At 26.0% G+C, this 11,605-nt stretch overlaps 1 long non-coding RNA gene across 1 annotated transcript; it reads left to right on the forward strand.

The window, feature by feature from the left end:
* Nucleotides 1-7,269: 7,269 nt before the first annotated feature.
* On the forward strand, nucleotides 7,270-9,186 carry LOC140182848 (uncharacterized). The gene is made up of 2 exons (XR_011879047.1): nucleotides 7,270-7,593; nucleotides 8,853-9,186. It is a non-coding gene; the product is annotated as an uncharacterized lncRNA (long non-coding RNA).
* The last annotated feature ends 2,419 nt before the right edge of the window (nucleotides 9,187-11,605 follow it).

Genomic DNA, 11,605 nt, shown 5'->3' on the forward strand with positions numbered 1-11,605 from the left:
GCATTCTTAAATACTTCTTCTTTCAAATAGTATCTGCATATTCGAAAAAATATTAAGATCAAGTAATTTTGTGAAACTAACTACTATATTCAATAATAATGTTGCATTACTAATCAAATTGGTGTAAAATAAATAAATAAATAAATAATAAATATAAAATAAAAAAATATAAATAAATAAATCTAGTATTAATAATATCCACCACAATTAATATCTCAATATAATAGAAATGATATATATATATATATATATATATATATATATATATATATATATATATATATATGTAGTAACGTATATATAAAAGAGTGAGAGAGAAGAGTGTTTATATATTATGGTAGCATGTAAAGAAGAAGAAAAGTGCTTTGTTATTATTGTGTGATATGTTTCAGATTTTACTATTATTTATATAAGTACAAAATATTTATTTTTCAAATTTCATAAAATTTAGTATTTTTTGAGGAACTAATTTTTTCTATTAAAAAAAGTTAGCCGCCCAACATTGTGAAGAAAGTCACAATGTATTAAATGGGCTTCCATTCATATTTATCACAACATTTTTCGTTGGATGTCCATTTAGGATTATGTCTCATTCAAATCTTACTAAAGAAAATCCCAATGAAAAAAAATTTTAGTAAAGAAAAAATAGTACAATATCATTTGTGATGAGGACTGTCTCATTAAAAATCTTGTAAAAAAATTTATTAGGGAGAAAAACCTGACCAAAGAAAAAAGAGTATAGTCTCCCCTCTTTGCCAACATTATTTTATATCTTGAAATTGGCGCATCCCAATCTGATGTACCAATTTTTTAAAGGAGGATTTTGGAAGTGATTTTGTAAATAAATCTGCCAGATTATCACTTGAGCGGATCTATTGGATATCAATTGTTCATTGATTTTGAAGATCATGGGTGAAGAAGAATTACTTTGATTGGATTTTTTGGGAAATGTGCTTTTAATCGAATAATTTGCGCAAGTAATCTCGTAAACGCCAAGTTGCGAGAAGACAATAAGCACACATGTGACCATCTCAAATATGCATCTATTAGGACCATAAAATATCTAAAAGATCCACATGGTGGATTAATAGGTCCACATATATCGCCTTGATTTCTTTCTAGGAATTTAGGAGACTCAAATCTAAACTTTACTGGTGATGGCCTTAAAATTAGCTTTCCTTGAGAACATACAGCACAACAAAATTTACTAAATTTAAAAATCTTCTGGTTCTTTAGTGAATGTTCATGGGAGTTTTCAATAATTTTTCGCATCATAGTTGTTCCTGAATGACCCAATCGATCATGCCAAATTTTAAATTCATGTAGGTTAGTAAACTTTTGCAGGTTTACAATGGCATGTAATTCAATTGCACTCATTTTAGTATAATATAACCCAGATGAAAGTGAGCGTAACTTTTTTAATATAGTCTTTTTATTTGAATCATGAGTTGTGATATATAAATACTCATGATGTTCCTCATTCATTGTTTCAATATGATATCCATTTTGGCAAATATCTTTAAAACTCAACAAGTTCTTTAGAGACTTGGTAGACAATAGTACATTATTTATTATGAATTTTGTTCATTTGGGAAACAAAATTATAATTCTTCCAGAGCCTTCTATCATATTGCATGAGCCAATAATAGTATTAACATATTCTTCTTTTGGTATAAGATGTGTAAAAATATATATTATTTTTGAGAATAGTATGCGAACTTGCACCTATTCGCAAGGCAAATATCTTCATTATATGTCCTTGTCATTTTTTTCAAAAACAAATAATAATAATAATAAAATGAATAAAAGTATATGTGCAGTAAAATTATTTTAATAATTTTGAAATTCATAAATATAAACATTACTATTTTATTAAACATTATTTATATACATCATATTTAAAAGGGATAAGTATTGTTTTAGTCCCTAACATTGAGGGTCAGAATCGAAACTGTCCCTAACATAATTTTTTATTTAGAATCATCCTTAACGATTTTTTTCGTATTAAAATCGTTCTTTTTAATAAAATTTTTAATTTTATTCTTAAACTACCCCTACATTAATAAAAAATTATAATTTTTTTAAAAAAATAAAACAAAAGAATGGTGTGGGAGGGGGGAGGAAAGGAAAGGGAAAGGACGCGGGGTAGGGGTGGGGGGAAGGGAAGAGGGGGACGGGGAGAAGGGAAGGGGGGAGGGGGACGGCAGCGGCGAAGCTTGGAGTCGCCGTTGGGAATCGTGAGGGAGAGAGGAGACGCGAGCCACTGCCGCCGTTGACCTTGTTGCTGCACCTCGCCTTGCCGCCTTGCGTTTCATCTGCACCTCGCCCCCTCTCTTTTTGCTTCTTGCTTCTTGCTTTTTGGTTCTGCTTCTGCATCTTGCTTCTGCTTTCTTACTTTTCTGATTTTGCTTCTTGCTTTTGCTTCTTGCTTTCTTGCTTCTGCTTCTTGCTTTTTGCTTCTACTGCTTCTACTTCTTGCTTTTTGTTTCCTGATTCTCGATTCTGCTTCTGTTTTTGCTTTCTTGCTTTTAATCAGAAATAAAATCAAGGAGCATTCGAGACATCCATTGCACAAGGAGCATGATAAGTTTTCTGATTCTATGACTGCCTTTGCTTTCTCTGCTTCTGTGACTGCCTCTACTTCTGATTTTGATTTGTTGTTTTTTGATTTTAATGTTGTTGTGTGTTGATTTGATTGTTGAATTTGTTGAATTTGTGTTGATTTGTTGAATTTTCGATTCCTTGATTTGTTGAATTTATGTTGATTTCATTGATGTTGTTTTTCTTGGTGGTGGAGGTAAAGGTGCTGGTGGCGGTGGAAGTAAAGGTGCTGATAGTAGTGGAGGGTATTTTTGTCCAGAAAAAGTTAAAAAAGACAATTTTAATACGAAAAAAAATGTTAAGGATGATTCTAAATAAAAAATTATGTTGGGGATGGTTTTGATTCTGACCCTCAACGTTAGGGACTAAAACAATACTTATCTATATTTAAAATCCAAACACGTAGAAAATAAAATTTAACAAGAAGTTTCTTACATTATTTATTTACATGAGTACTTAACAAATCCACATATTAGACTTTTTCATCATTGAGAAAATGACCAATATTTTCTTCAAGATCCTCAAAGAAATCAAATACTTCATAATGAGTAGTGTAATTTTTAGCAACATCATTTGAAACAAAATTTGTTTCCTTTCCTTTGTCATTCTTTTTCAAAGATGCTTAATAAAGATCAACTAAGTGTCTTGGGGTACGACAGATACGTGACCAATGGCCCTTTCCACCACAATGGAAATATTTATCCACTGTTGGTTTATTTTGTCCATTATTTTTTTCTTTATCCCACTTTCTGGTGAGATCCTTTCTTGTGAATATAATTTTTCTTCCTTCCATAATTTTTCTTATTATCAAAACCTTGCCATTTATCTCTTTTGAAGTAATGATTTACTGCATTTGCTTTAGAAAATGGGGCGACGCCAGCTGGGCGTGCTTCATGATTTTTTAAAAGCAACTCATTGTTGCATTCAGCAACAAGAAGACAAAAAATTATCTCAGAATATTTTTTAAATTCTTTTTCTCGATACTGTTGTTGCAGGAGCACATTCGAGTCATAAAAGGCCGAGAAAGTTTTTTTCTAATATGTCATTATAATTTATCTTTTTTCCACATAATTTTATTCATGAGGTAATTCGAAACATTGCTGAATTGTGTATTCATTTATGGATATAAAATTCTGTAGACGTAAGTGTGTCCACTTATATCGGGTTTGAGGAAATATCATTATTTTTTTTATGATTATGATTATACCTTTTTTCAAGGTTTTTCCACATATCTGTAGAATGTTTTAGTGGGAAATATTCATTTTTCAATCTTCCGTCAATGTGACGACGAAAGAAGATCATAACTTTGGCTTTATCTTTCTGAAATGCATTTTTTCGCCATCTAGTATCCACGATAAGTAGTTGTTTTCAAATATATCAAGAGTATTAAATTCGAGATAAGAGAGCTTTAATTTGACATAATAAAAATTTATTACCTGAGTCTTCCTAAATTTTGATCAGAATCTCGTGCTGATAGCGTGTTGTAAAATAAATAAATAAAAAAAAATAAATATAAAATAAAAAGATGTAAATAAATAAATCTAGTATTAATGTTCACCACAATTAATATCTTAATATAATAGAAATGATTCATATATATATAATAGAAATGATTCATAAATTAAGAAGAGTGAGGCTGTGAAAACTGAAGACATGGGCTATAATATTCGTATGACTAAGCATCCCAAGGGACTCTACCAGTCTAGCGTGCATAATAGTTCCATAAGATACTGTTGATTCTCATAACAAAATAAGATAAGATTTTGAGGATGAGATATAAAGAATAAAAATACAATTATTTTATTTTTATATTTTATTTGATAATAAATTAAATATAAGAAAGAATAAATTTTAAAAGTCTAATTTATTTTTTTATCCAAAATATTTAGGAAGAAAAATATAATAATAAAAATTATAATTATAAAAGATAATAGAAATAATGAAAGAAAAATATAAAAAAATAAATTGTATTTTTTATTAATGTTTGTATCATTTCTATTAATAAATACACAAAATACATTAATTTAGTGTCTCTAAGCATGTCTCTGTCTGTCTTATCTGTCAAATATAATTTTATATTTTTGTGTTTATATTTTAACATCCTATGCTTAGAAACAAATATAGCTTAAAAGTTATGTTTTCTATTAATTGAAAAAAAAATTGTTTTTCTTTCTTTTTTTTTTTGTTTTTCTTTTTATGTCAAAAAGTATTAGAAATTAATTTTTAGTTAGTTAACATTAGTCAATTTTTTTAATTCTAAAAATTTTTATTTTACGAAGAATTTAGGGTTTAGAAATTATAATTTACAGTCTAATTAAGGTTAAAAATTTATAATTTTAAATATAAAATAAATAAAAAAATTAAAATTAGTTTATGTTAATTAAAAAATTTAAAAGTATCTAAAATTAAGAACATAATTAGATCTTTGATTACATATTTTTTGAAAAAAATATTCTATTGATTTTAATATTATATTTTTGATATAAAAAAGACCTAATTACAAAAGTAAAAATAATACAAGAATTCAATTAAAAAAATATAGAAACTTAATTATAAATTTAAAAAAATTATAAGGATAAATGGAGTAATTAAAATTTTTTTTTGAGTGTCTGTGAGTAAATTGTTGTCCAAGCATATTTAATTTTATCACTGTCAAATTTTAATGTGTTTTTTATTTTGATATTTTATCATTCTTATATATGTTGTGCTTAAATTTTCATAATATATATAAGTTTTTTTACGATATAGTTGACTTAAATTTTTCTTTAATTGCAAATTAGTTGCTTTTTTATCTAATAATTAAGACGATATATAGTGGAAACATAAACAATTTTGCTTTAAATAAAGAAAATAACATAAAATACATTTAATATAACGTAATTAATTTAATCGTCAGTATTATAAATTGTGATGTCTTTCAATTGTTGCTATTAGTCGTCTAAACTGGAGGAGGCAAGGGAAGGGAAATAACTAATTTTTTTTTTCTTTTGTGTGCACCGTGAAAAAAACAAAGGAACCTTCCACATGTAAGCAAACGGAAATCTGAAAAAAAAAATTCATTTTTATTATATATGGAACTGTAAAATACAGAGCCAATTTAATCGACCTGGGTCCTCTTAATTAATTAGCGAAGGATAGCAACGAAATAAAAATATCCATCTTTGAATAATTCATACTCAGAATACACGTTTTCATAAAAATCTTGCCCCATTAAGTTCAAATATACAAGCTAAGGTATATGCCTTCATCTTTCGCTCACATGACACTGAAATTATTATGAAAATTACTCAGTTTATCTCTCTATGGACTCAATTGTTTAACAAAACAATTTAAAACACAATTATACTATGTGAAAAAAAATAATCACTTATCAATCACTGTGTATATATATTTGGGATATAAATTTTTTTATAGTACTATATATTATAAACAAGTTTGGTTATTTTATTATAACAAGTTTATTGTTTTGTTAGCTAGCTAATTATTTAATTAAAATATGTAAATATATATTAATATATAATAATTAATTTGGTGATTGATTTTTAATTTATATATAAAATTTTTATTTAAATATTTATTATATGATGTTAGAATATATTAGGATCAATTAGATTTTATTAGAATTATTTAGCATATATGAATATTTATTTTAGGATATTACGGTCTTTATTATTTTGATTCCCTTACCACCTATAAATATCATTTTATATATCGTATTATTTCAACTTCAATAAACACAAATTCTTTTTCTATTGTTTTCTCTTGCCTTATCTGAAATGAAAAATAGGATTTGACTTCATTTTATGTATTTCACTTCTTAAAACGTTCATATAAAACAATTTCTAAGAGATCTTTGTTCAGCAAATTTTATATTTTGCTTAGTAATTTTCATATTATCTTTTCAGAAAATGAAAAATAGTGCTCTAATCACATACTTTGTTTTTTATTGCCCCTCCCTCTCTATTAGAGAGTATTCAGTATTAGAGTTTAAAACTATATATTAGATATAGCAAAAGGTTAAAATTTAAAGAAAAATAATTCATAACATATACTGTACGTTAAAACCTCTTAATTTTTATTATTAATATATGTTTAAATTATTCATATATTTTCAATTAATCCAAGACCGCATAGTAATGCTCTTCTCCTCTAAATACCGGATTAATTACTTTACTTTGATTGGACCAAAAAGAAACCGAGTCCAAACTATTGTGAATTAAATTAATTAACATAAACCTCACAAAAGAATCATTAATATTCAAAGTCTATGAAAGATTTTCATGTATATTCTACAAAAATGAAAAATTTACCAATGCAAGCTTTATGGATTCTGTATATATATATTATGTAATCGTCTTTCATGCATCTTTTACATGACAGTTTCCTTCGTTTCTTGTTGCCCTAGATTTGTTCTTAATTTTACCAACAATTTCGTTGTATATAGCTAATAAAATAATTATAATTAATAATGTTAAATTAAATATATATATATTTTACAAAATTCATAGGACATTTACATGGTGAGACGCGTATACGCATTTGAGACCTAATTTACCTTTGAATTACTATGGCACGTCATTCATGCATGCAAAAAAAAAAAAAATACAAAAAAAAAACCCTAACCCCTCTCTATTACTATATATATAGCCATTCTGTGAAGCTTGATCAGGAGCACACAAAACAAGAACTTTGTATTTCAAATTGAACATTTTCATTTATCACATTAGTGTATATTGGTTACATTTATTATTGTATTGATTAATATCAATTAATCTCCATGGCTGATCTCAACACCAAACCTCAGTATATTTCCAACCATATGAGCTTGGAAGACCCAAAAAAACCGCAGCAACCGAAGCCGAAGAAGAAGGAGAACGACAACAACAACAATAAAGCGGGAATTGAAGGCATGATGGGCTATAACCTTCGTATGACTAAGAATCCAAACGGACGAAACTGATTCCCAAAACAGGTCTACCGTGCAATAACAGTGTAATTTCTTAATATATAATGTTCTGCTCTTTTATTTTTTATTTTTTTTGTATAAATGGTGCAGACACATTTAGTTTTAAAACTTTAATTTTAATATGTTATTATTATAAAATATATTTTATACATTATTTTTTAATAATCATTTATATTGTGAATATAAAAATGATTTTTTAACGTAATATTATATAATTAATTAAATATATATGTAAAATTATTTTGTATATATTAGCAGTACATTAAAATTAAAATTTAATTTTTCTTTTATTTAATATACTATTTTAATTTATGATTTTCATTTTTATTATATATATTTTAGATTAATAATCAAATTAATTTTTAAAAGATGGTTTGTTCTTCAAATTTTTTTTTTGAAAGTTTTCATCAATCAAATGAGTCCTTCAAAGATCATAAATTAATTATTTTTATCATCCAGTCATTCAATTAATAGTTTTCGTCAACGATTAATGACATAAAACATTAACTCACATTATACATGACATTTAGCATATTCAATTAAACACTAAACAAATATAATTATAAAAAGAGGAATGCTAGGGTCAGCAACTTTTGTGATTTGTAGCCATCAAATAGCCATCAATTATGGTTTTAATGGTGTGAGATTGATGTGAAATTTCATCCAATGGCTCACTTTTTTTTGCTAGTTACATGCTGACCAGAATTTAACAAAGTTGCTGGCCCCTAGATTTTTCCTTTTAAAAATTTATCAATTTATTAGTGTCGTCTGGTTATATTAGGATTAGAATTTATATAATTAAAAAATTGACGAAATTGATAAATTTTTATAAATATATTTGATTAGCGTTCAATTGAACATACTAGAGTATCATATATGCTATCGGTTAACGTTCTATATCATTAATCGTTGATAGAAATTATTATTTATGTGATAGACGGATAAAAATAATTAATTTATAATTTTTGAATGAATAATTTAATTGATAAAATTTTTTAAGAACGAATTTAAAATATGAGCCATCTTTCATGAACTAATTAATTTAACTATTAATCCTGTGTATTTATACTTCATATGTAATACCAATTTTAACTGTCAAATCTTTTCTCTTCTTTTTTTCTTCTGAAAAAAATGATTATTTTTTACTTGTTTGCTATGTTAGCTCACCTTAAACATACTAATGTTAAGTGAAAAGTGATTATTACAGATTTTTTTTTTTTTTGATATGCTCTCTGATGTCATTTCTTTTATGCATGACACTGATATGTTCTTCATTTTGTTACAGCAGGTATATAATATGTGGAAGTGGGGACTATATATGTAGATTGCTTTGGAACAATAATACTTCTGGCAGCAGGAGTAGCAGAGATTATTATATTGTTGGTCAAAGATATATATATTTTATTATTTTTATTTAATTAATTCATATTATATTGTTGTTCGTTTCATTGGTTAATACTAGAAGTGCAAAATTTAGAGCTAGGAGGCTGTGATCTCTCACTTTCCATGTATTATTTAACTTTATAATGAACAATAATCTCTGAAAGTTTATGCAATTTTCATTGATGGTGATATGATGGTGATATATATGTGGTGAATTGATAAGCATATTAATGATATATCAACTCTAAAAAAAATTGGTATAAACTATCACGTTTTTTACTGTTAATTTTTTTATCACATATATTGTTTATTTATTTTAGATCATACAGCATAAATTTAATAATTTTGAAGCTCATTATATTCTTCTATTTATTCATATGCTTAAACTAAAAGGATAATCTTGATTTAAAATTAATCATTTTTTTTTGTCAGGAAATTAATATCAGTTTTACCTTTACTCTTATGTAATTAAGCCCAACAAAGAGACAAGACTAAAAGGCTACATTTGGTTATAAAATTGGATAAGACAAAATCTTGAGAATAAGACAAAAATAAAAAATAAAAATATAAAAATTAATATTTTTATATTTTATTTGATGATAAAATAAAATAAATTATAAAAATTTAATTTATATATCCTCTACTTTTTTATAAAAGAATTTGAAAAGAAAAAAACAACAATAAAGAATATAATTATAAAAAATTGATAAAAATAATAAAAAATAAAAAAAAATATGTTTTTTTATTAATATTTCTAAAAAACACAAATTAAAATATATTAATTCAGTATTTTTTAACATAATATTTTTGTTCATATTTTATTTATTAAATATAATTTTATATTTCAATGTTCATGTTTCAGTATCCTTTGCCTATAAACAAAGGTAGCTAAAATGTTATCACATGAAAAATAAAGATATTATTTTGATGTGTCACAAAATACGGACCCAATTCTTAGATTATTCTTTCCTTTGTAGGCCCACCCAATGGAGTCCAATTTGTTTTCGTTAAGCATTTATTAATTTTCTTTTATAGCCCCTTAATTCATCACTTCTTTTTTAAGTTTCTCTTGCATAAGGTTTATCAATAAAGTTTAAAGTATAGTAACAGTATAAAATGAAAAATAAAATCATTCTCTCTAAACCTGAAATTAAAAAATTGCTCAGTATCTTCTTCTGTTTTTTTTTTATATATGTTTATTTATTTATTGGATATTATTATTACAACTTCGAAAATTTAATTAAAGAATCTTGACAGAAGTAACTAATATTATAACTACCAAAAACTGATGATAACTATATAACTAGAATCAACGTTATAAAAGGAAATCTTAACAGACCAGTTCCACTAGATAATTTGATTTGTAACAACAAACTATTGATTCAATAGTAACATCAATTTCTTATTAAGAAATTTTACAATGAGAAACGCACTTATATATTACAAAATACTCCTTACAAATGCATTGACACTTTTATTATAGAGGCAAACATACACTAGTATTGCCAATGAGTAATAGTTTAAATGACATAGACTCCTCATACTCAATTAAAAGGTTGCGGGTTCGAGTCTCATATCTTTCCAAATTTTTAAAAAAAAGCCAATGAATACTAGCTCAAATGGCATAGTATTCCCATGCTCAATTAAGAGGTTGCGGGTTCGAGTCTCATATCTTTGGTAAAAAAAAAAAAAAAAAAACATACACTAGTATTAGGATTATTTTATGATGTATTAGTATAAAAGGGGTTCGAGAATAATTAGGATTATCATAAAATAAGTACCGGTGAAATTAGCAAATGTGGCATGAGATTAATATGAACTTGATTTGGATATATATTAGGTCTTGTTGTGAATAACGTTGATGATGAATTATACATTGAAATTACCAAGTAATTTACATTGAAATTCCTACCATTATTTCTCCGTATTGTATTTGTTATTTAACAATTTCTAATTTCTTGTATCATACAAAAACATTGAATTCCCATAGCTGTGGAGTTACTTGCGTTACAAGATTTATCCACGCTGAGTCGGCAACCAATGCAAGGCCTATAATATTAATACGTTAAATAATGTGGTAATTAAGGTGGTATTGCTCTCAATTTACATAGAAACTATGAGGAATTGAAATGGGTTTGTTAAACTTTGAATCCGCACGCCGGTGTATAAAAACATAGTGGGGCCTAATAGATCTAGTGCACATGTTGCTGACTTTTGTGCTACAACTTTGCCTTATATATTTTTGTTGGACGATTAATTAAGGTAGTATAAACTATAAACATAATAATAACATGGTGATTTCACAAACATTCATGGTATTAATTATTGTCGCCTATATAGTTTTATTAATCTGACAGTTTCTTTCATAGACACTGGTTTAATTTCGGATTAATAGAAATCAGAGTAATTTGCAGAAGTAATAAGAAAGACAGACAAATTTTGTGATCAGAATTTTGTGCAATAGATGAATAGAACTCAATTGTTCAATAGCAAAAGTCCACTTTTTAACTATAGGTGATCCTTCTTATATATCACATACTTATTATTACAGCGGCTCTAAGACTATTATACAGTAAAATAGAAAAATTGGTTAGAAATAGAAAATTTGTTTTCTGACCTTGATTAGCTGACTTCTTGAATTTTGCTATTTTAATG

This window comes from Arachis hypogaea, chromosome 3 (genome assembly GCF_003086295.3).
Source record: "Arachis hypogaea cultivar Tifrunner chromosome 3, arahy.Tifrunner.gnm2.J5K5, whole genome shotgun sequence".
Classification (NCBI taxonomy): Eukaryota; Viridiplantae; Streptophyta; class Magnoliopsida; order Fabales; family Fabaceae; genus Arachis; species Arachis hypogaea.